Genomic DNA, 27,288 nt, shown 5'->3' on the forward strand with positions numbered 1-27,288 from the left:
TTCCTGGGGATTCTGTGCTGATTAACTTGGTACTCTGCAAAGTGCTCCCAGTTACCTAAGGAGAACAGGAAGGATTCAATCCTATTTACTGTAATTTTTGTTATACTATTACAAAAATACAGCAGTGGCAGCCAAAATGTATTGAATACTTGCTCTGTGCCAGGCACTGTGCTAAGCATTTCATATGAGTTATTTCATTTAATCCTCACAACAACCTAAATGGATTGGTACTATTACTAATAATTATTATTATCCCTATTTTATAACGGAGGAAACTGAGGCTTAGAGAGGCTAAGTGACTTGCCCAAGTACATGCTTCCAGCAGCCATGGGAATGGGAATTAAAACCCAGGCAGTCTGACTACAGAGCCTAAATTCTTGAGCATCACGTAACATGGCCTCATGAGTCTTCTATTCATTTGTCAGACCATGAAACTAATGCCTTTGCACAGCAGTCTTTCACAGATTTCAAAACACTTTTAAAGCATAGAGTATATGGGCTTATGCCTAAATAGGATCCAAGTGGAGACATTCTATGCCCGTGTTCTTCAGCATGGCTTCAGACCACCTGAACAGAATCACCTGAGGGAGCTTGTTTAAATGCAGAGTATTGGGCCCCGTCTCATACCTACTGTATCGGAACTTGAGGTGTGAAGAAACCAGGGTGGGAATCTGCATTGTGAACCAGCTCCCCAGGTGAAGTTTTGCTCATCGAAACCTAAAAGCCATTCCCCTAGGACTCACACACCTCTGCATTTGAAAAGCACAGCTACGTGCCTGTAAAACTTGAAGAAAGAATATTTATCTCTTCAGAATAAAACAAGAAGCTGCAAAGATCAATTTTAAGATCCAGAAGACTCCCACTAAGGCAGCACCCTTAAAGATCCCTGGATGTATTTAAACATATTCAATTTAAGATGTAAACTCACTTATCCAAATACATCACATTTTGCACTGAAAAATCTGCCTTCCTCTGGAGACCAGAAATCTGCTTTATTAATATCACGTAAGCTGTTAGTCAAAGCCTTCAAAACACATGAGCACGCGTACACACACACACACACACACACACATTCCTACACGAATTTGAGTAAACACCATGTAACCAGAAAATGAAATTGCTCTCAAATAACCATTATGACTTTTCTTATATGCTCACATTACAATAAAATTCAGAGTGAGAGCTATCAGTGGAGATGGAAATTACAGACCATGCGTTCCTCTGCAAGATATGAGCCCTTAAGGGCTGTGATGGCATCTTATTCCTCCCCATATCTCCAGTTTCAAGCACATAGTAGGCAATTAATCCAGTTTCATGTTAAGAAAAAAGAAAGGAAGAAAAGAAACTTCAAAGCAATCAGTGAGCAAATCAATTCCCCAATGAGAAGAAGCCTCACAGGTTACCCCTTCCCCGGTGCAGCCTTTGGACAGGACTGCTCTCTGAATACAAGTGAACATGGAAGACTTTTCTTTAACCAGCTAACTTCTCCTAGTAACACTTCTTCAAATCTTGAAGTCATGCCTCTTTGCAACAGAAGATAATCCCTCCCAACTTCTTCAGCATACACAGACAACCCGAAGTAAATCTCCAAATGAAAAATGAAAACCAGAATAAAACACATTGAAGAAGGAAGAGAGAGAGAAGACAGATTACAGTTTAAAAAAAAAACAAAAAAACAATAACAGTATACAACACACCAGGGGTTGGGAAATATCAAATTTTCATTTTACAGCAAAGATTGTGTTTGCGTTGGTTCATTCTGCTATTCATGAGTTTCATATTCTTCCTCGCATTAAAACATATTTATGCTGCTGCTTCATTCCCTCCAGTCCCTGTGCAACATGAATATTCACATAGCTCCTATAGGCTGCAAATGTGTACACACACACACACACACACACACACACACACACACGCCCCTACGTCACACCCAAATGTCAGCCTCTCCATCCCCTGGAACTCACATGGTTAAATAATTTCCAAGCGGCTGCAAAACAAATGCCAGGGATGATACTACTCAAACAGCATCAGGAGAACCTACGTGTGGGGTTGGTTTCCAGCCACTGGAATAATTCTGAGTTAATGTATTCAGAACATCTTTTTAAGACTTCCACACAGTCACATCAAATCACGAACATTCCGACCTTAAAGAAACCCTAGAATCATCTGTTTCCAAATTCCTCATTTTACACACAAGGAGATCAAGCTCAAAGTGAACCTGCTTGCCCATAATCAGATGATAAGTTGGTGCCTGAACATCCAATCACAGTATCTCTCTGCTATGCCATATTGGGACCAATATTTTGCACTTAATAGATAGCTAGCTGGCAGTTTAACAAGAAAATTCATCCAGAGTCCTCATGGTAATGACTGCAAGATCTGAATTCAATTTCTATAAATAATTGCCAATTTTTGTTACAGTTCCTGAAGAATGCTAGACTCCAATAATCAATATTATAATAAATGAGTTCTAGCTCTTCTTTTTTGTTAACCTCTTTTTTTAAGTGCTAGTAGCTAATGGGAATAAAATATTAAAAAGGTAAGAGACTTTAAGGCTCAGAAAATCGACAAATTAGGTATTCCCATTGGCCGTATGCTTTCACTTCATAACCCCAACCCTGCCAGTATTTGAAGAGGCGATACCGTCTAAAAACACAGTGCTTTTCAAATTTTCATGGCGTATGAAACAGACAAAATGCAGATTATGATTCAATAGATCGGGGGAACCGAGATTCTGCATTTCCAACAAGCTCCCAGGTGACTCTAATGCTCCTGGTCACAGGATCGCACCCTGTTGTAGCATCCACAGTGATCCAGGTGTCAACGCCATGCAAAGCAAACCAGGTGGCAAAGAATAAAAGACCAGTGAGCAGGCCCTGAAAGCAATGCTTATAATGACAGTGGAAGAGCTGGCCAACAAAATTAGTTACCAGCTACTAATATAATGTCCTCCGGACCTTAATTAAGTCTACCTTATCTAGATGTCCACGTCAGAAAAGCCCACTATGCCATCATTCATTCACTCGACGGCAGTAAGTTATACTTATTCAGGAGATTCATCTCCCAGAGATCAATCTGGAAGCGTAAAAGGCAGCAAAGATTCTAAATCTTGGCATTAATACTCAGAAGCAGGGAATAAATGAAACCAAAGCACTTTCGGTTGCTTATAACTAACTTCAATGCCAAGAACAGGGAAACGGAAAGCTCTTTAACCACTCAGCCAGGGGAGCGCATCGCTGAGTCCAGCCCTATTCCTAGTTTACTGAACAAGCCAAACCATCATGTCTAACAACTTTGCTTAGAAAATAGGTTTTGTGCCAGATGGACATTTATTTCAGAAAATCAAATGGGCAACTTAATTTCAACCTTTCTGATTAAGTAGATCCTCGCTGTTCTATGAACATGCTTCCAACCTTTCCCCCAGGGAACTGAGTGGTAACATGGAGAGCATGACCATTTATTTGGCTTAAGGAACACATTAATTTATCTGGTTTATAGAATTTAAACATCTGACGAATGACAGTGGGGTTGATTTTATTCATCAGCTAATTGCTTTGCCACCTGGAGCTGAAGCTTTATATATGCAGCTTATAAAAGATCTGAAAAGGATCTCAATTATTCTTTAATTTGTTCCTTGAATATAAAGTAGGAAAATCTGGCTTAATCAAACATTGTCTCAATTCTGCTGGGATATGTCTAGTTACCTTATAACAAGGTAAGCTTTCATTTAATCATATGATATGATAATTCCCCACTTTCAAGCCAAGTATCCTCTTAGTTACAATCAATTTTCCACTGAAAAAATAAACATTGTCTCTTTACTGAAATCCCAGTAGAGAAAAATAGCCCTTTTTAATGAAACTTGCTGCTAATACAACCACACTAGGAATTTCTGTGTGAGAATCCATTAAACCTCCTAATTTGACATTGCTGGTAAATTGCAGCATAAAGCGAGTTCCATGAACAATTCTCTATGCACATGGCCATTCTTGGCACACATGGAAGAGATGGATAATGAGCGTGCGCACACGCACACACACATGCAGCATTACTGGAATCTATTAAATCTCACTTAATAAATGTTTTAATCAAGTTGAATTCTACAATTTATCTGAGGGAGAAAAAAAAGAAGAGAAACTAGCAGTCATGCAATTTCTTTAATTGCACCAAGTGAATCTGAAATGCCAGCGTGTGCTAGAAGGCTGCTAGAAATCCCAAGACATAAAAGCGGTAACTGGCAGGCAACTGGGACACCTCTTGAAATGTAGCCTTGCAACAAGCTGAAAGTTAAAACTGTAATGCCGTTATTTTAATGACCCAGAATACCACAGATTTAAAGCCAAGTATTCGGTCCCTATTATACCAAGTTTACCTTCCTCATCTCTTAAATGCCACACAGCTGCCAAGATGGGCTAAGTCTCAGAGAACTTAGGGACATGGCATTACACAGGCTTCCTGGAGGAAAGCAGGTCATCGACTAGCACCCCATCTAAGAAGAAAAGGGGGCATCTGGGGCCTAAGGCAGGTGATTGGCAAGGGTACAGGCAGACAGGTGGCAACAGACACACTGTCACTGGGAGCAGGGACTTGAGTTCAAAGGCAGGGCAGGTCCCCTGTTCCCTGAAAGCAAAGGAGAACTCAAATCGCCCTGGAACTCTTATGTGTGATGAGACAAGGAACCAAAACAAAACTCAGGCAAGAGGGAGATGCCAGAAATAGACCAGGACCCAAACAAGGGATCTGACCACAAACAATAATGCAAGAAACCAGGGACTGGCACAGGGATAAAAGTTAAGACTAAAACCAGCCCCCTTTCATCATCTTCCAAAGCACCTAGAATTGGGCCTTCCTTGGAAGTAGTTTACTGCAAAAATAACAAAGTGTAGTCCAATAAAACCTTGAATCTTAGGACTGGAAGAGATCCTAAGCAATAACTAATCTACTGTACACATGGATAACATGAGTCCCCCAGATGTCTGGAGGTTAGTCTAACTTAGGACTATGAGCTTGGACTCTCAAGTCAAAACCTTAACCCTATAACTCACTAGGTGTGTTGCTTTAGGAAGCCTTTGTGCCTCTGTAAAAGGAGGGAATAATAAACTTGTTTCACAGGTTGTTGTGAAAATTAAATAAGCCATAGACAGCAATTAAAATAGTGTCTGGGATCTGCAGCGACTCAATAAATGCTGCCTCTATTTTATTATTATTATCATCCTTATCACTGTTATGAACTGAATGTTGTCCCATTCATCCCAAATTTGCATGCTGAAACCCTAACCTTCAATGGGACTGTAACTGGTGATAGGGCCTTTAAAGAGGTCGTTAAGGGTAAATGATGAAAACAATATGGAAGTTCCTCAAAAAATTAAAAATAGAGCTACCATATGATCCCGCAATCCCTCTTCTGGTCATATATCTGAAGGAAATAAAACCAGCGTCTTGAAGAGATATATACTCCCCCATGTTCATGGCGGCACTGCTCACAATAGTCAAGACATGGAAACAGCCTATGTGTCCATGAGTGGATGAATAGGTGAAGAAAATGTGGTATGAATATGCAACGGGATATTAATCAGCCGTGAAAAAGAAGGAATTTCTGACTTTTGTGGCCACAACGTGGAAGGACCCTGAGGGCATCATACTAAGTGAAATAACTTAGACAGAGAAAGACAAATACTGCACATTCTCACTCATATATGGGATCTAAAAAAGCCAAACTCAAAAAAATGGAGAGTAGAATGGTGGGACTCTCCAGAGGCTGGGGGGTGGGACAAATAGGGAGATGTGCGGTGCTTCAGGTGGGGCAGAAAGGCAAGACAATTGTGGTGACCACTGAGGTGAGCTGAAGTCTGGTTATGGATCAAGGTCCACTCAGGCTCCTTGGCATGCTCCTGTCCTGGGGAGGAGATGCCACCTGTGTGTAGGATCCAGCCCGTGACCTGGGGCCCTCGGCTTCAGGATTCCCCCACACAGCTGCAGGGCATGTTTGTTCCATAAGCAGTTCTGCCTCCTTTGCGAAATGGATGGACTCAGTCTTCAAGGTTTCCAACAACATTCATTGAAAAGTGGGAGGTACAAGCCATTAAAAATCCACCAGAGAGCAACAAATGATGTTGGTACAACTACATAGCCAGAGCTGGACTCTTCCCTCACACCGTCTACAAAAACTGACTCTAAATGAATCAAAGACCAAAATGTAAGCACTAAAACTATAAAAGTCTTGGAAGAAAACACAGGATACACCTTCATAACCTCAGATTTGCCAATAAATCTTAGATGTGACATTGAAAGTATGAGTAACAAAAGGAAAAATAGATAAATTAGATTTCATAAAAATTAAAAGTTTTTTTGTGCATCAAAGGATACTATCAAGAAAGTGAAAAGATAGGAGGGTATAGCTCAGTGGTAGAGTGCATGCCTAGCATGTACGGGGTCCTAGGTTCAATCTCCAGTGTCTCCAATAAAAAATAAATAAACCCAATTACCCTTCAAAAAATTAAAAACAATAAATAAATGTTTTTTAGAAAATAAAGTCAAAAGATAATTCTCAGAATGGAAGAAAATATTTGCAAATCACGTATCTATAGATTATAGAGGATTAAATCTAGAACATATAAAGAACACTTACAACTCAATAACCAAAAAAAAAAAAACCAATTTAAAAATTGTTAAAGGATCTGAACAGCCATTTTGCCAAAGAAGCTATGCAAATGGCCAATAAGCACATAGAAAGATGATCAACATCATTAATCACCAAAAAAATGCAAATCACTATCACAGTGAGATATCACTTCAGACCTACTAATATGGTTACATCAGAAAGTATCGACAATAATAAGTATTGACAAGGATGTGGAAACTTCGGAAGCCTCATACACTGCTGGAGGGAGTATACAATAGTGCACTTTCTAAAACAGTCTGTCAGTTCCTCAAATGATTAAGCATATAGTTGCCATACAACTTAGCAACTCCACTCCTAGGTATCCACCCAAGAAAAATGAAAATATATGTCCATACAAAAACTTGTACATGAATGTTTATACAGTAATATTTATAATAACCAAAAGGTGGAAACAATCCAAATGTACATTAACTGATGAGTAGGTAAACACAGTGTAGGATACCCATACAGTGCAATATTAAATAAAGCTAAATACTTAATGAAATATAAAAAGGACTGAAATACTGACATACGATACAAGACGGATGAGCCTTAAAAACATTGTGGGAATTAAAGAAGCTGATGACAAAAGACCAGATACTACATGATTCCATCTGTATGAGATATCCAGAATAAGCAAATCTACAGGGACAAAAAATTGATTAGTGGTTGCCTAGAGCTGAGCGCGTGAGGAGTAAGGTATGGGGTTTCTTTGGGGGGGAGGTAAAATGTTCTCAAATTGACTGTGATGATTGCTGCATAACTGTGAATAAAGTGGATTGTACACTATAAATGGGAGAATTGCATGGTATGTGAATTTTATCTCAAGCTGTTCCAAAAAATTCATCAGTCCTTCACTGTTCGGATCCCTTTTCCCAGTCTTAAACATTCCATACTTTGTACTTATTCCCCCAGGAGGTCCATTTGTGACGCATACGTGTGCCTCTGTATGGGCTTCCAGGTCAAGTTCACATTTGCAGTCTTGGGCCTTTGGTCTTTCAAATTCCCTGTAGAGCCAACAGTTCATTCCTCACGAAGGAACAGTTTCTTATCCAGAATTCTATCATCTTTTCCAAGATAGCTATTTGATATCTTAATTATAGATAACAAGTCTGTTTCTAATAATGCCAGGATTAAAAGGTTTGAAGAGATCAAACTTCTATCCTCAAATCTTTTGCTCCAGCGGACAATGTCTCAGCTGCAGGTGAAATGCACATTGCACAAAGAACATACAATATTTTCTGTTTCCCTATTTTCAGATACTAACCGTTCTGATACCTGCTAATAGATTCACTTTATTAGGATTAAAAAGTAAATTGCTGGAGTAGAGGACATCTAAATAGCCAGTAAGAAAACAGAAAATTAGCTTCCAGCCTATGCTTATAATGAACGATTTCCACACTCTCTAGTGGTCAACCGTTTCTAAATACTACCCCTGTTCAAAATTAGCTGTTTTTACTGAGCTTCCAAACTCAGTTACTGACTGAATTTTTGTGCCAAGGACATCTGCTCCTTAGCAGTAAACCAGATCGTTGTGGTACCATAAAATATCCCCTTGAATACTTAGTGCAGTTAAGTAATTCGGCCTCCCTTTGTCAGGCAGAAAAAGGGGATCAAACTAAAGCAAAAAACTGAGACGATTTAACAAGGATCTTGGCTTTTGCTATCTCTTTCTTTCCTCCCATCTCTCCCAAACATCTCCTTGCTTCACCCCAAAAATATAGCTTCCCTGGAGAAACAATAGAGTGATTTTTCTTTAAAATGAAAAAAAAAAAAAAGAAGACTAGAAACAAATGTGCCATCTGTTAACAATGGGTAATTCTGGATACTGAGAATGTGCATAGACTTTAATTTTCTTCTTTCTACTTTTTGGTATTTTTTAATTATTCAAAAAAATAATTTTTTTGATAAATAAAATTTTAAAACATATCCCATGTCCTTCAAAGCCCTTTTCCCCTAACCCCGACCCAGAAACTATTTCAATATAATATCCTGACAGGCTCTGATCCCAAAAATAAATGGATAATACTGTAATTTTTCTTTGGAAACTTTTTTTGCCCCCTTTTCAGTGTTCTCTCCCCACCATTCCAGTTCTGCCCTCCAGCCAAAAATCTACACTCTTCTGTCTGAGACTTAGAAGTCACCCCTTTGAGAATTACTGGCATTGTTTTTTACTTTTTATTTTGAGGTAACTATAGATTCAAAGGAAGTCATAAAGAAATACACAAGCAGGTCCTGTGCACCCTTCACCCAGCCTCCCTGTAGGTTAACATCTTACATAACCACTGTACTACAGTGCAATGACAAAACCAGGAAATTGATGATACAAACCACGGAGCTTATTCAGATTTTGCCAGTTATATATTTGTGTGTGTATATGTTGCTTTATGCAATTCTATCACAGTGCAGCTTCATATAACCAGCACCACAGTCAAGAAACAGAACTGATCCATCATCACAAGACTCCCTTGTGCTAACTCTTCTTAGCCATGTTTACTCCCCTTTTCCCAACCCCAACATCCCCAACCCTTGGCAACCACTTCATGTCTGTAATCATTATTTCACAGGTGCTTTATAAATGGAAATATGCAGTATGTATCCTTTTGGAAATGGCTTTTAATTCAGCATAATTTCCTTGAGGTTTATTCAAGTTGCTGTATATATGAGTAGTTCACTCCTTTTCATTGCTGAGTAGTAGTCCATGGGATGAATATACTTGTTTAATCGTTCACCCACTGAAGAACATTTGTGTAGTTTCCAGTTTGAGGCTATTAATAAATCTTCTGTGAATATTTCTGTCTAAGTTTCTGAGTACACACAGTTTTCATTTCTCTGAGACAAATGCCCAAGAGCACAATTAGTGAGTGGGTTGTATGTAAGCATGGTAACCATATGTTTAGTTTTTAGGAAACTGCCACCCTATTTTCTACAGTGGTTGTATAATCTTAACTCCCACCAACCATGTATAAGGGATCCAGTTTCTCCACAATCTTGCCAGCATTTGGTATTATTACTATTTTTTATTTTAGCCATTCTGACAGATATTATATAGTGGTTTTTATTTGCATCTCTAATGCCTAATGGTGTTGAACATTTTTTGTGTGCTTGACATCTACATATCCTATTCAGAAATGTCCGTTCATATTGTTTTCCCTTTTCTAATTGGATTGTTTGGTTTTTTAACATTGAATTTTGAGACTTCTTTATATATTCTACATACAATTCCTTTGTCAGATAAGTGACTTGCAAATGTTTTCTCCCAGTCTGTAATTTATCATTTTCATTCTTCTTAATAGGATGTTTCCACAAAGGGGAATTTTTTTATTTTGAAAAGGTCAAATGTATCCATTTTTCCTTTTACAGATTACGCTTTTGATGTCAAGTCTAGGAACTCTTTGCTGAGCTTAAAGTCAAAAAGATTTCCTCCTATTTTTTTCTAGAAGTTTTATAGTTTAATGTTTCACATTTAAGTCCATTCCACTTTCGGGTAAATTTTTATATAAGATGTGAGATTAAGGTCAACATCCAGTTTTTTGCCTAAGGATATCCAATTGCCCCAGCACCATTTATTGAAAAGGTCATCCCTCCTCCATTTAACTGTTTTGACTCCTCTGTCAATAATTAATTGGGCATACTTGTGTGGATTTATTTCTAGGTTCTCTATTCTGTTCCATTGATCTGTGTGTCTATCCCTATGCAAATACCACACTATCCTGACTATTTTAGCTATGTAATAATTCTTAATATCAAGAAGAATAATTTTTCCCACTTTATTCATTTTTCTCAAACTTTTTTCTGGCCATTATAGAGCTTTTCTCTTTCCAAATTCCAAGTTTGTAAATTTTAGCACAAATGTTAATCTACAAATGACTTCGCTGAGATTTTGATAAGAATTACATTAAACCTACAGATCAATTTAGAGAGAATTGATATCTTTATTGTGTTGAGTCTTCCAATCCACATTATGTCTCTGCAAATATTCAGATCTTCTTTCATCAGCATTTTGTAATTTTCAACATACAGATTCTGCACATTTTGTTAAATTTATACCTAAGTTCTTCATTTTTGCAGCAACTGTACATAGTACTTTATCTTTATTGTTTTCCGTTGTCAGTATAAAGAAATGCAGTTGATTTTGCGTGTTGATTTTCTTGAACTCACCTAGCTCTAGAAGGTTTTTTGTAGATTCCTTGGGATTTTCTATGTAAACAATCATGCTGTCTTTAGATACAGTCTTATCTCTTCTTTTCCAGTCTGTCTTCCTTTTTATTTCTTGTTGTTGCCTTACTGCAGTGGCTAGAACTTCCAGTACTGTGCTGAAAAAGAGCAGTGAGGGCAGACATTCTTGCCTTGTTTCCAATCTTAGAGGGAAAGTATTCAGTCCTTCACCATTAAGTATGATGTTAGTTGTAGGGTTTTTATGAGTTTGAAGAAGTTCCTATATACTCTGAATATGCCAAGGGTTTTTATCAGGAATAGGTAAGAAATTTTGTCAGATGTTTTTTGTGCCTCAATTGATATTATCATATGATGTTGGGCTAGTGGGTTACATTGATTCATTTTCAAATATTCAATCAGCCTTGCACACCTTGAATAAATACCAATTGGTCATGGTCTATAATTCTTTTGATACAGTGTTGGATTTGATTTGCTAAAATTTTGTTGAAGATTTTTGCATATAAGTTCATAAGAGATTCTGCATACAGCTTTCTTATACTTTTTTTTTTTTTGAGCTCTCTTTGCCTGGTTTTGGAACCAGGATGATACTCATATCATAAAATGAGTTGGAGAGTATTCCCTCCTCTTCTATTCTGTGTGAGAGATTGTGTAAAATTGGTGTGAATTCTTCTTTGACTGTTTGAATGAACCCTCTCAGTAAAACCATCTCAGCCTGGAGACTTCTTTTTCAGTAGCTATTTAATAACAAATTCAATTTTAAAACTAATTATAGGACTATTTAGGTTACCCATTTAATCTTGGCTGAGTTTTGGTAGCTTATGCCTTTTTTGAGAAATTGGTCGATTTCTTCTAAGTTTGGAACATCTGAGCATAAAGTTGTTTGTAATATTGCCCTATTATCCTTTTAATAACCTCAAGGTCTATTGTGATATCCTTGATTTTATTCTTGTTACTGGGGATTCGTGTATTTTCTTTTTTTTTATCTTTTTCAACCTTGCTAGAGTTATCAATTTTACTAATTTCTTTTGAATAACTTTTGTTTCATTAATTTTCTCTATTGTTTTCTTATTTTTAATTTCATTTATTTATGCTCTTTGTTGTTTCCTTCCTTCTGTTTGCTTTGGGTTTGTCTTGACCTTCTTTTTCTCGTTTCTTGAGGTAGACACTTTGATTATTGATTTGAGATCTTTCCTCTTTTCTAGCATAAACATTCAGAGGCATAAATTTCCCTGCCAGCATTGCATCCCACAATGTTGATGTGCTGTGTTTTCATTTTTATCCAATTCTATGTGGTTTTTAAATTTCTTTTGAGGTTTCCTCTTTGACCTATGGGTTGTTTAGAATTTTGTTGTTTAATTTCCAAGTATTTGGAGATTTTTCTGTTGTCTTTTTATTATTGGTTTCAAGTTTGATTTCATTATGGTCCAAGAAAATAATCTATATAATTTCAATTCTTTTAAATTTTGTGAAGTTTGATTAATGATTCAACATATGGTCTATCTTCTCACAGATATAGAGGACAAACTAGAGGTTACCCATGGGGAGAGGGGAGGAGGGGCAGTATACAGGTGAGGGAGTATGAGATCCAAACTATCGGGTGTAAAACAGGCTCAAGGATGTGTTGTACAACACAGGGAATATAGCCAATATTTTGTAATAACTGTAAATGGAAAGTAACCTTTAAAATTGTATTAAATTTTTTTTAAAAAAGAAAGAAAAAAATGATACAGCCTATCATGGTGAATGTTGCATGAAAAGAATGTGTATTCCACTATTGTTGGGTGAAGTGTTCTATAAATATCAGTGAGATCCTATTGTCTGATAGCTTGCTCAGCTCTTCTGTAGCCTTGCTGGTCTCTTTCTACTAGTTCTACTAGTTCTTTCAGTTGCTGACAGTGAGGTTTTAAAATCTTTAATCACTGAATATGTCTCTCCATCTCCAGCCATCCTAATCCCACCATCTACCCAAGGATCCAATACTTCCCCTTCTGGAATATAATCCCTCGGAGGGTTTAAGGCAGAGCAGAAGATCTGAGGATTACTGGCATTTTAAACCAAGACACTGAACACTGGTGAAATGTGATAAAACCCAAACTTGGGACTTGCTGGAGGTAGATACCAGAAGAGACGCAGCCACATTTCAGAGCTGGGCCAGGAGCAGAGGAGTCAATCAGGCAAAGCCAAAGTTAGAGCCAACCAGTAAGCTGAGAGTTGTGACCAGCCAAATCTAGCAACCAACAGCCACGGTCTTAACCAATAACCAAAGTCAAGAACCAGCCAAGAAGCTTAGGAATTATCAGGACCCACAAGGAAGACTTGTAGGTTCCCATCTAATTTCATCTGAGCCTTGATGGCCTAAGGCTATTCTGAAAGAGTCAAGGAACCCCTTCCTGGCCATGCTTTTGTTCATTTTAAAGGCAGCCACAACTTCTAAAGTAACCCAAAGGAATGAATTGCTACTCGGACAGACAATTGCTGGCATCAGCAACAGGACGGTAGGGAAGATATTTTGAGGTGTATTTCCTGGATACCCTAAAATCATACTCCATGAGTCTCATCTTTTTTGATCTATACATCTCATTTCATCATTCTGGTCAGGGACAGAAATGCCCATTGAAGAATCATTGGGCAAGCTAACATCAAAGCAAGAGTCAGAAAAAAAGAGTCTCTTTAGGAAAAAGGATAAAACTGTCTACAACTTCAACTGGTGAATAGATTATCTAATAACCCACAAACTACTTATCCCAGACTCCAAAGAGGCAGAAGACTGGCATTTTCTAAAATTGTGGTGAAATACACACAACATAAAATGTACCACCGTGACCATTTTTAAGTGTACAGCTCAGTGGCATGAGTACATCACTCACACTGTTGTGCAGCCATCACCACTATCCAACTCCAGAACTTTTTCATCTTTCTGAATGGAAACCCTGTACCCATTACACAGTAATGCCCCAATTCCCCCTCCCCCAAGCCACTGGCAACCACTATTCTACGTTCTTAGAGGACCCCCGTTCTGAAGGACCTTCATGCTTATTAATCAACCAATATTATGTTATTCAATTGGAGATAACTAATAATGCTGACAATATTCTTAAACACACTGGCAAACTGTTAGTGACTCTTTTCCTTTGATAGCACCATTCCAACCTATATGACAAGAACCCCAGTTCAAGACCCTGCCCTTTTCCTGCAGATCTTGGGACGGGTTGGTCCCTAAACACACAAAGGCGCTCTGCCTGTGATCAGCCTGGAGCAGTGGCCTCAAAGCAATATAGCAGCATCCTGGAGAGACCTGGAGACGGAGGCCCTCAGGAGGTGCTGAGAGCACTACTTCCTTGCTCAGAAATGGGAAACAACAGTTTTCCACATCTCACAACCACCGGGAAGTCAGGCTCTTCCAGGCTCTTCCCACTGTACCATCCATGGCTCCATCCCAGCCAAAGTGAAGGTTGCTGGCCTCATAACACCTCGTTGTCCAAGGCCTCAGAATTCCCCATCAGAAGGCTCCTGGATGTGCTCCCATAAGAGAAGTCCCAGGACACCATCACAATCCTTCACAGACCACGTGTCCAAAGAAAGGTGAAACAGAATGCCCCCGCAGGAGGTGACCGATGTACTTCAGCACATATTTTTTAACGAGGCACACAACCTACACTACAATAAAGTGGAACCAGAGCATTCGCAAAAAGCCCCAGCCCCACAGTAAATGAAAGTCTCCGTACACTGAATGGGCTCACCGCCTCATCAAACCAAGACACTACGTCGCGATAATGTGCTGCTACAACTCAGCACTGGGCCCCAACAATAAAGCCGGGACTGTAATTACTATAATGACCTCCCACTGCTATTGTTTCTTTAATTAAGTCTCTATCAGTAGGCATTTGCCACTTCAACCTAACTCACTGTAACTACGGCAGTGTATCATCTACATTTTCACAAAGAATTACTGAATCATACTTCTGTCACCAAGATGAAAGGGAATCTTTTCGTTCAAGTGCCATTTGCAGACAAGCAGCATAAGGAAAAATCAAGCTGTCCTCAGCAGCACTTTCTGACAAGTGAAGCTCGGCGGAGAGAGGCCGGGGGTTTGTACGTGTGTGTGTTTTGGCTTCACCGAGTTTCTTGCGAGCACAACTCCACTTCCTGTCTACATAAACTACAGGGAAAGAATGACACCAAACAAATAACACATTTCTTGGTTACAGAAAATGCCTTGAGGTAGAAAGGGCTGAGACCCTCCTGTGGGGCCTGGAGATGCTGAGGGCATTGTCCCGAGTCGCACGGTGGGTGACTGACCGAGGCGGGTCCACAGCTCACACCATCTGGCTAGACGCCCTTCCTGCTCGCCGAGAGGCTGCCCACAGGGCTGGAAAAACCCATCTTACCCAGCAAGGCGCCCGAGCAGTACCCTAGACCTGAAAGAGACCACAGTCCAAATTCAAGTTTGCAGGCATAATCACTTCCTGACGTCAGCATCAAAGCCAGTGCTCACACGGCTTTTTGGCAGAGCCCACCCCAGCGGGCCAGACAACCCTAGAAGGGAAAAAGCCTCCCCAATTCAAGGCCTCGCCATGGGTTTTAGCCAGGGCCTTGCCCTGCAGAGCTTGCCTTTTGGAGAGGGAAACGTGAGCAGACACTCCGGTCCTCACTCCTCTCAGGTTACTTGATTCACTTGGGACCCAGGGAAAGCCCCACCCGCTCACCCCATCAGCCAACAAGTGTGACTGCACGGGCCTCCGCCAAGGGGCCAGGCCTCCGTGGTGATGCGATTTGTGCTCCTGCACACCATGAAAAACCTTCTGGCTTTAAAACCTGCTCTTTCAAAAAGGCCTAAATCTTTCCAGAATTGGGGAAAGGCATGGGTGCTGAGAGGGCACCCCCACAACAAAGAGGGTGAGAAGGAAGCGAGGTGGCTGGACAGTCCCTGGGGTCTGCGGGCACCACTGTGGCAAGAGTTCAAGGGCCCTGCCACACTGCTTTACTCCACAGATCTGTGGGTACCAGAGACACCAGTGACTTCTGCTTATTTATTTGAGGGATTCTGACCAGCTGGGGAAACCTGGGCTGCCACCAACTGCCACCTTTTCCAGTGTCATCTTTGGCTATAACAGCTCCCCCTTCTCCCTTTGGTTCTAATTTCATTTTCTTTCTTTCTCTTTTTTTTTTTAGAATGGAGGTACTGGGGATTGAACCCAGGACCTTATGCATGCACTCTATCACTGACCTATTACCCTCTCCCAAATTCCATTTTTAACAACAGAAAGGCTTTCGCTGGACACAGAGGAACTGACAATGAGAACAAAACAGAAAGTGACGGAGAAAGCATCCTGGAGGAACTGGGGCAGGGGGTAGGAGGGATGGATTCTATTCAATTTTCTCTCACATGTTTGCAACCGCTGGGAGCGTCACGTTTTCTCGCCTTGGGGCAGCCAGGCCCACAAACTCAGCAGAGCCCACCTTCAGATAAGAAATCCACACTGGCCTCTTGTCCCAGTTGTCACCGGGGGCCTGTGGGAGACTCTTTGCTCTGCTCGTCCTTCCTCAGCTCACCACTGAAGGGCCCACTGCTGTTGGAGGATCCGCCCCGGTGTCTACATGCAACCAGGAGGCATCCTGGCTGGAGCCAAAGGGGCTCTGAGCACGGTGGGTCTGTGTGGGCGAGGATCACCGCCGCTGTCGTCAGCCCACACCCAGCCCTCCTCAGCCGCGTCTGCTGCTCTCACGGGGAGCTTAGGCCGACGACTGTTTCCACTAATGCTCTCAGCTGCTACCTTTTCATCTGACAAAGGACCCAGCCAAGTGATGAAAGACATAAGCCAAAATCCACTCTATGCCTCATCATACAAATGCTTGGCTTTCCCAGGGCCAAGGCGCCTTCTAGTGACTGACATGTTTCTAGGTTCTTTACCACTCCCTGCTGAGGACACGTTAGGATGCTTCTCTGGGTAAATGCCAAGATCCTCCCTGGAGGGCAAAAGAAATGTCAGTAGCACAGCTCCTATCAGACAACCTGAAATTATCATATGTCTAAAAAACATATTCACTGGGAAGAATCTCTCTGAGATATTATTTTCACCAAACATGGAGGTAATTCCCATTCCCAAAACATGGAGCTGAGCCCAAAGCACTTCATAAATATTTGCTGAATATAAATGAATGATGCATGCATAGATGAATACATGAATTTTTCTCTAGAGAGAGACCCAATTTCCTTCTCTGTTCCACTACCTCCTTATTGCCAAGCATCATGTTGTTGATGACTCATAAGAAGCCATCTATTACTTTCCACATAGAAGGTGAAGATATAACTGGAGAGGATAAGAGAAATAATACTTCTTACCATGAAAGAAAAATAAGGATAGGAAAAACTGAGATAAAGCTAGGGGTGAGGTTAGTTTAGTTCCTTGTTCTCAATCTTGTCTGTGCATTAGAATTCCCTGAGGAGCTTTAAGATGTACTAATGCCTGAGTCCCACCCCCACAAATCCTGATTTAATTGGAATGGGATGCGACCTGGCTATTGAATTTTTTTTAAGTGCCCCTGGTGATTCTACTATACAGCCAAGTTTGAGAAATACTGGTTCACAGTACAACTGCCCTAATGGTCTGCATAGTAGCTAGAGAATAATAGCAAATAAAGCTCTGAGCCTCCTGGCAGCCAACATGAAAAGAGGTAACCACTTTCCACTATCCATCAAATTATCCAGTGTCCATAAAAGAAAATCAAACTGCTTGTCTAGAAGTACAGTGAATCCCGAGACAGACCAGAAAGGGATTTGTCTTCATGAAGAGACAAGGAATGAAGCAAGTAATAATCTCAATGGTGTCCCTGTAGTAGTCAATCAAAAAACATTTACTGAGCACCTACTAGGAGACCAACTCTGTTCCAGGCGCTGGAGACAAAAGAATTGACAGACTTAAAACTTTTTGTTTAATGACAACTAAACAGCTATTATTGAGTGCTGTTTTGTGCCTCATTTAATCCTCACAACCACCTGAGAAGGTGGGCATTTTACACTTGGTAGAAACTGAGATTCAGAGAGGATAACCAACTGGCCTAACATGTAACAGTAAATGGCAAAGCTAGGACCGAAACAGAGGACTGTCTGACTCCAGAGTCCACACTCTCAACCACTTTGCTATATACCTCAAGGTAAATGCGGTAATAAACGTCATACAACTCTACCTTAAAATACACTTTAATGTGAGATGACAGCATCATTCTGACCAAATTCTTTAAAAAGTTAGAACCATGTGGTTCAAGCCCTACTAAAATTACAGATGCACTTATCTTTTGCCCCAGTCAGGGTATTCCTGCAGGCATACCAGTACACAGAGGACGTATATACCAGGATGTTCCCTGTGGCATTATTTCTAATAGCAAAAGTCTAGAAACCATGCAATAGTGTACCAGTTGAATAAAGGATGGTACATCCGTGCAGTGAAACACTGGTAGTGATATCATACAGTATTTGTCTTTCTCTGCCTGAGGAAAAAAATTTCACTTAGCATAACATCCTCCAAGTCCATCCATGTTGCTGCAAATGGCAAATTTTCATCATTTTTATGGCTGAGTAATATTCCATTGTATATATGCATCACAACTTCTTTATCCATTCATTCATCAATGGACACTTAAGTTGCTTCCATATCTTAGCAATTGTAAATAACACTGCTATGAACTTTGGGGTGCATGTATCTTTCTGAACTCGTGTTTTTGGTTTTTTAAATATATAGTTTTTAAATGTTCAAACTCGTAAAAGTATTACCCATTCAAGAAGAGAAAATAATGAAAAAGAGAACTGTGTGAGGGCTGGAGTCCCTCAACTAGGAAGAGGTAGAGCTAAAATCTGAACCCAAAGCTGCACTCTTGGCACCATGACATTCTGCCTTCCCCAAGACTCAGAGGGCAGAGCTGGTTGGTGCACAGGGTCTGGCTCCCACTCTCGGATTTCTCTCCCTTGTAGTGGTGCAGCATCTGGGGGTTTCAAAGTACCAGTTCATTTAGGCTTTTTCAAAAAAAAAAATCTCCATCAAAGAATCCTGTAGTAGCAGGAGTTAGAACGGGAAGTCATCTTCGAAAAGAGTTAAGCCCCAACAAAGAGAAGTTGAGTGAGTTTAAATTTACAGCCCTTTGTAGTCCAAGCGTGTAGAGCTCACTTGTTTAGAGCAATTCACGTACTATAAGCCCTCCTGGTAACAAATAACAACACATTCTAAACACATTCCCTTCAGACTGGTTCATGGCCACGCCTCAGCCTGGATTAAGGAAAGGTCTGCATCTGCCAACACAGGGCAAGGATACTGTTCTACACAGAAGAGAAATTTCAAACAAAATCTAGAACTTTACAGCCTATGGACAGATTTGAAATGGAAAGTCCTAAAAAAAAAAAAAAGGAAAAGGAGAAGACAATGACAGAGGTAGTTTTCTACCTTAAACTGCTTTTCTCAAGTTTCAAATCATCTCAGAGCCACCTGAAAGGATATTTAGAAGAATCACTTTCTGCATCTCAGGTACAGATGGTAGAGCTGTCCCAGACAATGCAGCTGATCTAAAAGCATTTGTGTAAAATTCCCCTGACTGTCCACCATGTGGGAGGAGCACGCCAAGGAGACGATGGGTGGTGCCACTGGCCTCGGCAGAGTACATTCTCTTCCCAGAGTGATGTTCCCTTGCCTCACAGCAGACCTTTCCTAAGCTTAACTGGTCTCCCTCTCATTTTCCTGGAGGGTACGAAAGATGGTTCACTCAGTGTCCCTTCTCTCTCCTGAACCCAGGTCAGCCACATTTGCTTTGATTCCAAGAAAGTAAAGCACACTACCAAAGATTTGTGGTTTTCCCAGGTCTGGATGGAGAAAAAGAGTTATTCCAGGTAGAATTAATGTTATAAAAGGGGCCCAGATTGACAGTACATTGACTTTAAATTCAAATACGTAGAGCCAAGGGTCTGTTTGATACAAGATTATGGAATGAGAGGCGAATATTGTTAGCATTTTCCAAGTCCCCTCATTCTGGACCCATTTCCCCTCTTTTTGTTGACCTAGTAATACCCACTTCCATTCAGTTATGACTTGGGTACCTACTATGTGCTGCTGCTATGGTGTTACACATATGATGGGGGTCGGAGTAAGAGAGCAAACCCCACAAGAGATCATTCCAGCAAAGACTGGTGAGTACTACACTAGAGGTGCCCAGAATGTGTGAGGAGAGCTCAGAGGAGGGGCTCTGGGGGGATCAGAGAAGCCTTCCTAGAGGAGGTGATAGTTGAGCCTATGTTTGAAGGCTCCACTGGAGTTAGCGAAGCATGAGATTCAAGTTCAAGCTTCTGTGCTTCAAAACACCACCAGTACCAGGTAGTTTTAGACCATTCCCAGTCCTCATCAATTTACTTGTTCTATAAGTCTATCTGCCATTTTCTCAGAAGTCAGCTTTCTGCTAATACTCATGTGTTCAAATGATTTGAGGTAAAGTAGTCCCAACTATTGGAAGTTACTGTTCTACCACTCCCAAAGAATACATATTTTTTTTGCACTTCAGAGTGATTCCATTATGGTTTATTACAGGATATTAATATAGTTCTCTGTGCTATTCGGCCCATGCGTCAGCTACATCTCAAACACCTGTAGTGATGAAAAGTGGAGACTTTAAGGGCGCAGACCTGGGTTTGAGTCTCAGCTTCACCACTTACTTAGGTGGATAACACCAGGCAAGTTAGCCTCTCCAGGACTCAGTTTTCTCATCTGCAAAATGGGACCAGTAACAGAACCTACTTCATAGGAGTGTGAGGAGTAAATGATGCTGTCCTGGGTAGAGAGGATTTGGCATGGGGCCTGGCATTTTGTGGATGTTCAGAAATGTTAGCTATTGCTATAATTACATATTTACAAGCCTGTGTATCCCTTCCCCCAGTGTCACTGATGGCAAGGATAGAGACCATTGGCTTCTTTCTCCCCAGGTGCCTGATAAAGTGTCTACCATGTAGCAGCCACTTGGAAAATGTTTGTTGAATAGATGGTTCAACAACACTATTTTTCTCTGCTATTTCAAATGATTGAGTAAGGGCCTTCTCTATTTTGACACACAATAGCCACTTCTTGCTAAATTCTATCCCTTAACATTCAGAAATGAATTATCAAGTATCTAAAGAGATCTTCTAAAATTCTTAAATTAGCAGAGTTGTATGATTTTTCCCCCTATAGAAAATAAAAGTCGGCCTCCATTCACTCTGCCAAACCTTCCTGGGCTCTCGCTCGCACTTCAGGAAGCCCTCACTTTCACAAGAATAAGGATGGAAACTTACAAAATAAAAACCCCCAGGTCAGGGAGGGGAGCGGATTTTCCACTTTGTAAAAATATTCATAGTTTCCTGAAATGTCAATGATCCCTTCAGACTTCACATCCTCCTAAAGAAATTCAAGAACAATTTAGCTCACATGGAATATTTTTAAAGTGCATACCTCTCGTAGAGTGAAGCCTACTCTACTTGAACTCAGGCAGTTACTTACTCAGCATCACTCCTCCTTCCACACAGCCGACAAGCGCCCCTCCTCCAGCTGAAGAGCACATGCTTCATGCTCTACCCTCCAAGCACTGCTCAAAGCCAACGTCACCTGCCTGATGCCACAACCTCCCGCAACCCCTCCCTACCGCTGGGCACACGGGGCTAATCCCCAACATCCAGCAAACATCCTGCTTAGTCAGTGTACTCATTTCCGGGGGCCACTATAATGAAGTACCACAGGCTAGGTGCCTTAAAACAACAGAAACTTACTCTCTCAACGTTCTGGAGGCTAGAAATCTCGTCAAGGTGTTGGCAGAGCCATGTTCCTTCTGAAGGCTCTAAGAAAAAATCTTTCTTTGCCTCTTCCATCTTCAGATGGTTGCCAGCCATCCCTGTTGCTCGCTGACTTCCAGACACATCATTCCAAACTTCACCTCTGTCTTCACATAGCCTAATTCCCTGTGTGTCTGTATCTCTGTGTCCAAATTTCCCTCTTCTTATTAAGACACCGGGCAGACTGGATGGAGGGCTCACCCTAATGCAATATGACCTCATCTTAACTTGAGTATATCTGCAAGGACCCTATTTCCATGTAAGGTCACATTCACAGATTCCAGGTAGACATGAATTTGGGGGGAAGCACTCTTCAACCCAGCACAGGAAGAGAGCTAATGAGTAGAGAGACAGCAGCTACCTGGTAGGATATGACTTGAAAGGTTTCAAGACAAGAAGCCTCCCTCCCAGCCATAAAAAGTGTGCTGCCGTGCCTAAATTCCACCATTAGAAAGAGTTTCCTTTTGTTCTCAATGCCTCTCTAGTGCCAAATAAAATAAAAGCAAAGGTGGTAGTGTTGCAAACATTGTCTGGAGAAACGGCACTCGTAAATCATTATCACCTCACACTCGGGTGAAATGATGCGTCTAGAAGTCAAGGAGCAACAGGGATGGCTGGCAACCATCAGAAGATGCAACCATCATCTCACACTCGGCTGCTTTTTAAGCATGACAGCCAGGAGAGGCAAGGTTCTGTCGGAATGGAGCCTGGGATCTGTGACTGGAAGGGAGCAGGTGGCACCAGAACCTAAGCAGCAAGGCACCAAGTACGTACATGGCTTTAGCACCCACTTGGAGAAACGGCCATGTCTCAGGGAGCCCAAAGCACCAGAGCCCAGCCCCACATTGAAGGGACAAGAAGGGAGCAGAGGTCACATTCATGCCAGTTCACATTCACTGAGCATCTACTATACACCAGAAGGTGTGCTTGGCGCTTCTAGATGCATCTCATGCAGCCCTCGGAGTGAAGAACCTTTCATCTTCCAATGCATGGATGAAAAACTACAACTCCAGGGAGTTAGGCAGCCTGGATAAGGTTGGGAAATAAGCAATAATGACCACATTCACCCAGGTGCTGATGTCTTCTGCCACTTCACAGAGGAGAGAAGAGGCAACAGAATCCAAGATTTCTGGGCTCACTTCCGCTGGGAGCTGGTCCAGCTTGAAGCTCCCTCACCGTACACTCAGGTTGTTCTTCTTAACTTCTGCTTTTAAATTGGCAGCCGTTTTCTATTGTGTTTTCAATGTGCCTCTGTGTGGATCTTGGAGAGAGGGAGACAGAGAATATATGGGTCAATATAAGCAGACTCTTAAAAGCTTATACTTTATCATTGTAATAATCATAATATATTTTATTTTACAGCCACTCATAACTGAAGCCTCTAGGCACCCTAACAAAAATAGCTAAAAGAAAAAAGGAAATTATATTAAACAAAGGAAATATGACTATAAAACCCCAATAGCCAGGGAACTAAATGAACAACATAAAACCTCCAAACAACAAAACTACAATGAAACCAAGGGGGGAAAGAAACCTTTTCACAAGCTTTACCCTGAAGGATTCCATGCTGTGAGATCACATCTGTTTAAAGCACCATAATTTATCGACACGACATCAAACCAGGAGCCAGCCCTTGTAAACCTTTCCCGCAGAAACTCTCAGAAAACTAACCAGGTGGTCGATGGGGGGGCCTTGGGGGGAGGGTCTGTAGCATGTAGATGGGGCAACAATGGCTTTAAAATTTTATGTTCAGATACATCTATGTGAAGTTCCAAATCTTGGTACTGAGATGCAAAAATTAGTTCATTCTATAAGTAAGCAGAATTTACCAAAAGGACTTTTTTTAAACAAGAATTTTTTTTTTCCTGAGATAGTTCATCCATTAGAACTCACTGATGGCTTCTCAAACTGCTGCATTAAATGGACCGTTTTCAAGCATGGATCCTTTAGGATGAGCCATGGAGTCCCAAGCACTATGAAAGTCTTCCGGGGAGGATAAAGGCCTTTTCATTTATAAAACAACTGAGTTACTGAGCCTATCTCCCATTCTGATGTTGGAGGCATTTAAAAAACAGAAGCTCCTGCTGACCCGTGATCCTGCCAGACATATTTCAACCACTGCGATTGCCATATTTGTGAGGGCAATATTTCCCCAAACAATGGCTTCCCACATCCCTCCTATACATTTTCCTATTTAACATGGGAAGTAGAACCCACAGGGAAATGTCTCTAAAAGATCTGTAGGATTAGGCTAGCCCAAGGGTTGACAAACTCTTTGGTTGGCTAAATGAAATAAAATATTAAAATGGTGAAAGACACTTGGTACCTGGGGAAAATGTTTTCCAAAATATTTGTCCATCCTGGAGTAGCTTCTAGGTTGGAATAGATCTGGCCCCATGAATGAGAACACTCACAGCAGAAACGTGAACCAAGAGCCCAGTGAAACTTCAAGAGTAAAGCAGGGGAGAGAGAAGGGCAGAGAGGGCAGCGGAAGGTGGCATCACCAGGAGAACTAATGATACAGCAGGATCCACACGTGTTGGCGAATCAGCCCATTCTGGGTTCTCACCCAGGCCCCAGTGCTTAGTAGCTGGGTGACCTTGGAGAAGTCACTTAACTTCTCTGGGCTTTCATTTTCTCATCTATAAAACGAAGAGAAATTGCTAAGCAAATGCTGCTCTTTTTATGATGGAAGCCCTTGAAGTTCTTCAAAGGAATAACCCAGGTCTCCTGGCTAGTTCTCAGATACATTATTCAATTCAAAGAGCAAGCTGTGAATTGGTACACATAGAATAATAATATTTACGTTTGGAAAAAGAAGCCACTGAAAGAACCCTGATGAGGCCCACGGACACATATGGGAGACTACGGAAGAGTACAGAGCAAAGCACACAGGCCAAGACGTGAGGGGCTCTCCTCTGGAAGCAGCCTTGGATTGAGACAGGGTGAGTGAGTGGGAGCCTTATTACCTAAATATTTCATAAGAGACTTTCGTTATGTATTGCTGATGCATGAGAAAAGAAAACTTTCATTTATGTAGCCAATAAAAACTACCTTCTACTTATTTCCGGGACTACCATCATTCTAGAAGAGTCCCTGCCAGTCAATAAATGGGAGCAGGTGTGAAGATGAGGCCAAAACATAGAGGACCCAGGGTTCTATGCAGGGTGACGCTGAGTGGGATTGCCCTTAGTGAGCTGAAAATTGAAACAATTGGCCCCAAACCTATTTGGAAATAGACCCTGTGAGGCACTGATCTGCAAAGTGGATTTGCAGCTGGGACTGAGGAAGTTCTGTGATGGCTTGAAAACCTAGACGGGTTCCCTGTGCCCCAACATGTCAGCCAGTGGGCCACCAGCCCTGCCTTCCCTCATGCACCTGCCAGGTACGGGACACGCACGGCATGGCTGACATCCCCGCCCCCACCGATATGAATCCGCACCCATGGCCTTTGGTACTTTCTCACTTGGAAACGTGGATTCTAAGTGAGACTGATGTTGATCTGGGAGATCTTGCTCTTCAGCGCTGCTCAGTTTAAGCACAAACAGCCTCTGTGGGTCCTCCTGGAAAGACGTGTTCTCCTTGTATGCTCCAGAGGTGAAGGTATCTCTAGTACACAAAGAGAAGAGAAAATGAAACCACCTCTCACAGCCTGCAATTAACTGGTGACCAGAATGTACTTCTTAATTTTAGATGTAGAGTAGGAATCAAAACAGAATTTTATTTCCAGGTAGGTTACCCATGGTTTCAACAGACTCCTATTTAGATTGGTCAAAGCAGGAAGGCTGTAGGTAGATGAGTAATCGTTTGGAATTTGCACCAAAATGACTGTGATGCTTTCTTCCATGAACAACTTTAAGAAATACACTCCACATAAATAATAGGATAATTCCTCCATGTTGAGCGAAGGGAAGGAGAAAGACTACCAGGCTCTAAAATGCAAGAATATCAGGAGGAAGGGAAGATTTTCCTTCTTTGTTCAGCACATTTTGCACAAGTCAGATCCCAGATAAAGCCTCCGGTCGGGAGGAGGAGCTAATGGGTGGACGGACGGCCTGGTGGCCTGCGTGCATGGCTGGCTGTTCACTTGCTCCAGGAGTCAGGCTCCACACACAAAGCTTACTTTAAAAGAGGGAGAAAAAAGGAGGAATTTGAACCAAGTTAAATATCAACTCACTTGGGAAAAAAATTTTATGCTGCCTTTTTTTATTTGGACTGTATAATCAAAAAAAAATGGAGTCAGTTTCTATTCATCTAGTAGGCATCATTCAGAAAAAGTTTGAGATCAATTTACGGGTATGTGTGTCTGTGTTTTAAATCAACATTTGGGTTTAGCAAATGAGTGCAGGTTTGCCTGTTTCCTGGTGTATGGATCAGTTGCAGATCTGTTTTTAAGCGCCAAGCTATTGAAGGATTATTATTTTTAGAATTCGTATTCCTTCTTAATCCCCTAATCCGTTCGGAGGAAATGTCCAGGTTGTCAACCCCAACACACGAGAAAACCTCAATGAAGCAGCAAGAGAAAAATACAAAACAATAGACAAACAACCATGGGATATATTGTTCAGCTTTTGTTGAGCCTGAAATGTGCCAAGTTGGAAACAGGGGAGTGAGGTTTGTGATATTCCACTGGAACATATTGTCACCGTTATAACCAGTCCACGTTCACCGGAGCTGCCAATTATTCCCCAGCCACCATTTTTTTCCTTTAGATTGATCTCCTGCTTGAGGCTGTTTCACACCCATGACTCTGAAGCTTCCCTAGTGGCATGTTGGCTAATTAAGAGCAAAATCCATCTCTTGATGAAATAATGCTGCCACTGAAAAGGAATTCTACATTTTTTTTAATTCTTAATCAGGCTGGAAGGAGCGGTATTCTAACACTTGTATTAAGCATAGGGAAAGGTCTATAGCTAGCAATTAGCAATGATGAAAAGGACAGCGATTTAAAGCATGTTGCAGTGACATTTTTATCAAATTAAATGAGTTTGCTAGGGCCACCAGCTGCATATGCTTATTGTCATTTACTGTTTGGACAGCAACACATCAGCTACTGAGTATCAGGAGGTGCTGAATTTAATAAGTCATTCTGACACTGGTGTGAAACGAGCAGATCAGCATTCTGGGGAATGTGTTCACACTCCGAACAGACAGGCAGACATCCTAAGCATCCAAGGTGACACCAATCAACAGGAAGAAATGATGAAAGCCAGGCCAGGAAGCAGGCAGCCCTGGTGGCAGCGGCAGGAACTACAAAGACACACCCCTGTGAGAAGAGAAACAGATACACACGCACACGCACACGCCAAACCCACTGTTCTGGGGTTTAGCTAGACAGAGCATCTAAAAAAGCAAAAATGTTTTCAGAAACCCTGGGATGTGTACCCATTCTAGGCTGTGAATTTTCATTTATAATTTAAAAACCTACCCGGTTCCCCTATACCAATCACTAGAAGAAGCTGATAGATATTCAGTTTTTTTTTTTTTGGCCCCTCATGTTTGAAATCCCATTCAAAAAAAAAATTTTTATTTTCTCTTTGTGCTGGGAAAATAAAAGTTTTGGTTTATCCTTTCTACCTAATACGTTTGCTCTAAACTGATTGTCTAGCTA

The sequence above is a fragment of the Camelus dromedarius genome, chromosome 15 (assembly GCF_036321535.1).
Source record: "Camelus dromedarius isolate mCamDro1 chromosome 15, mCamDro1.pat, whole genome shotgun sequence".
NCBI classification, from domain to species: Eukaryota; Metazoa; Chordata; class Mammalia; order Artiodactyla; family Camelidae; genus Camelus; species Camelus dromedarius.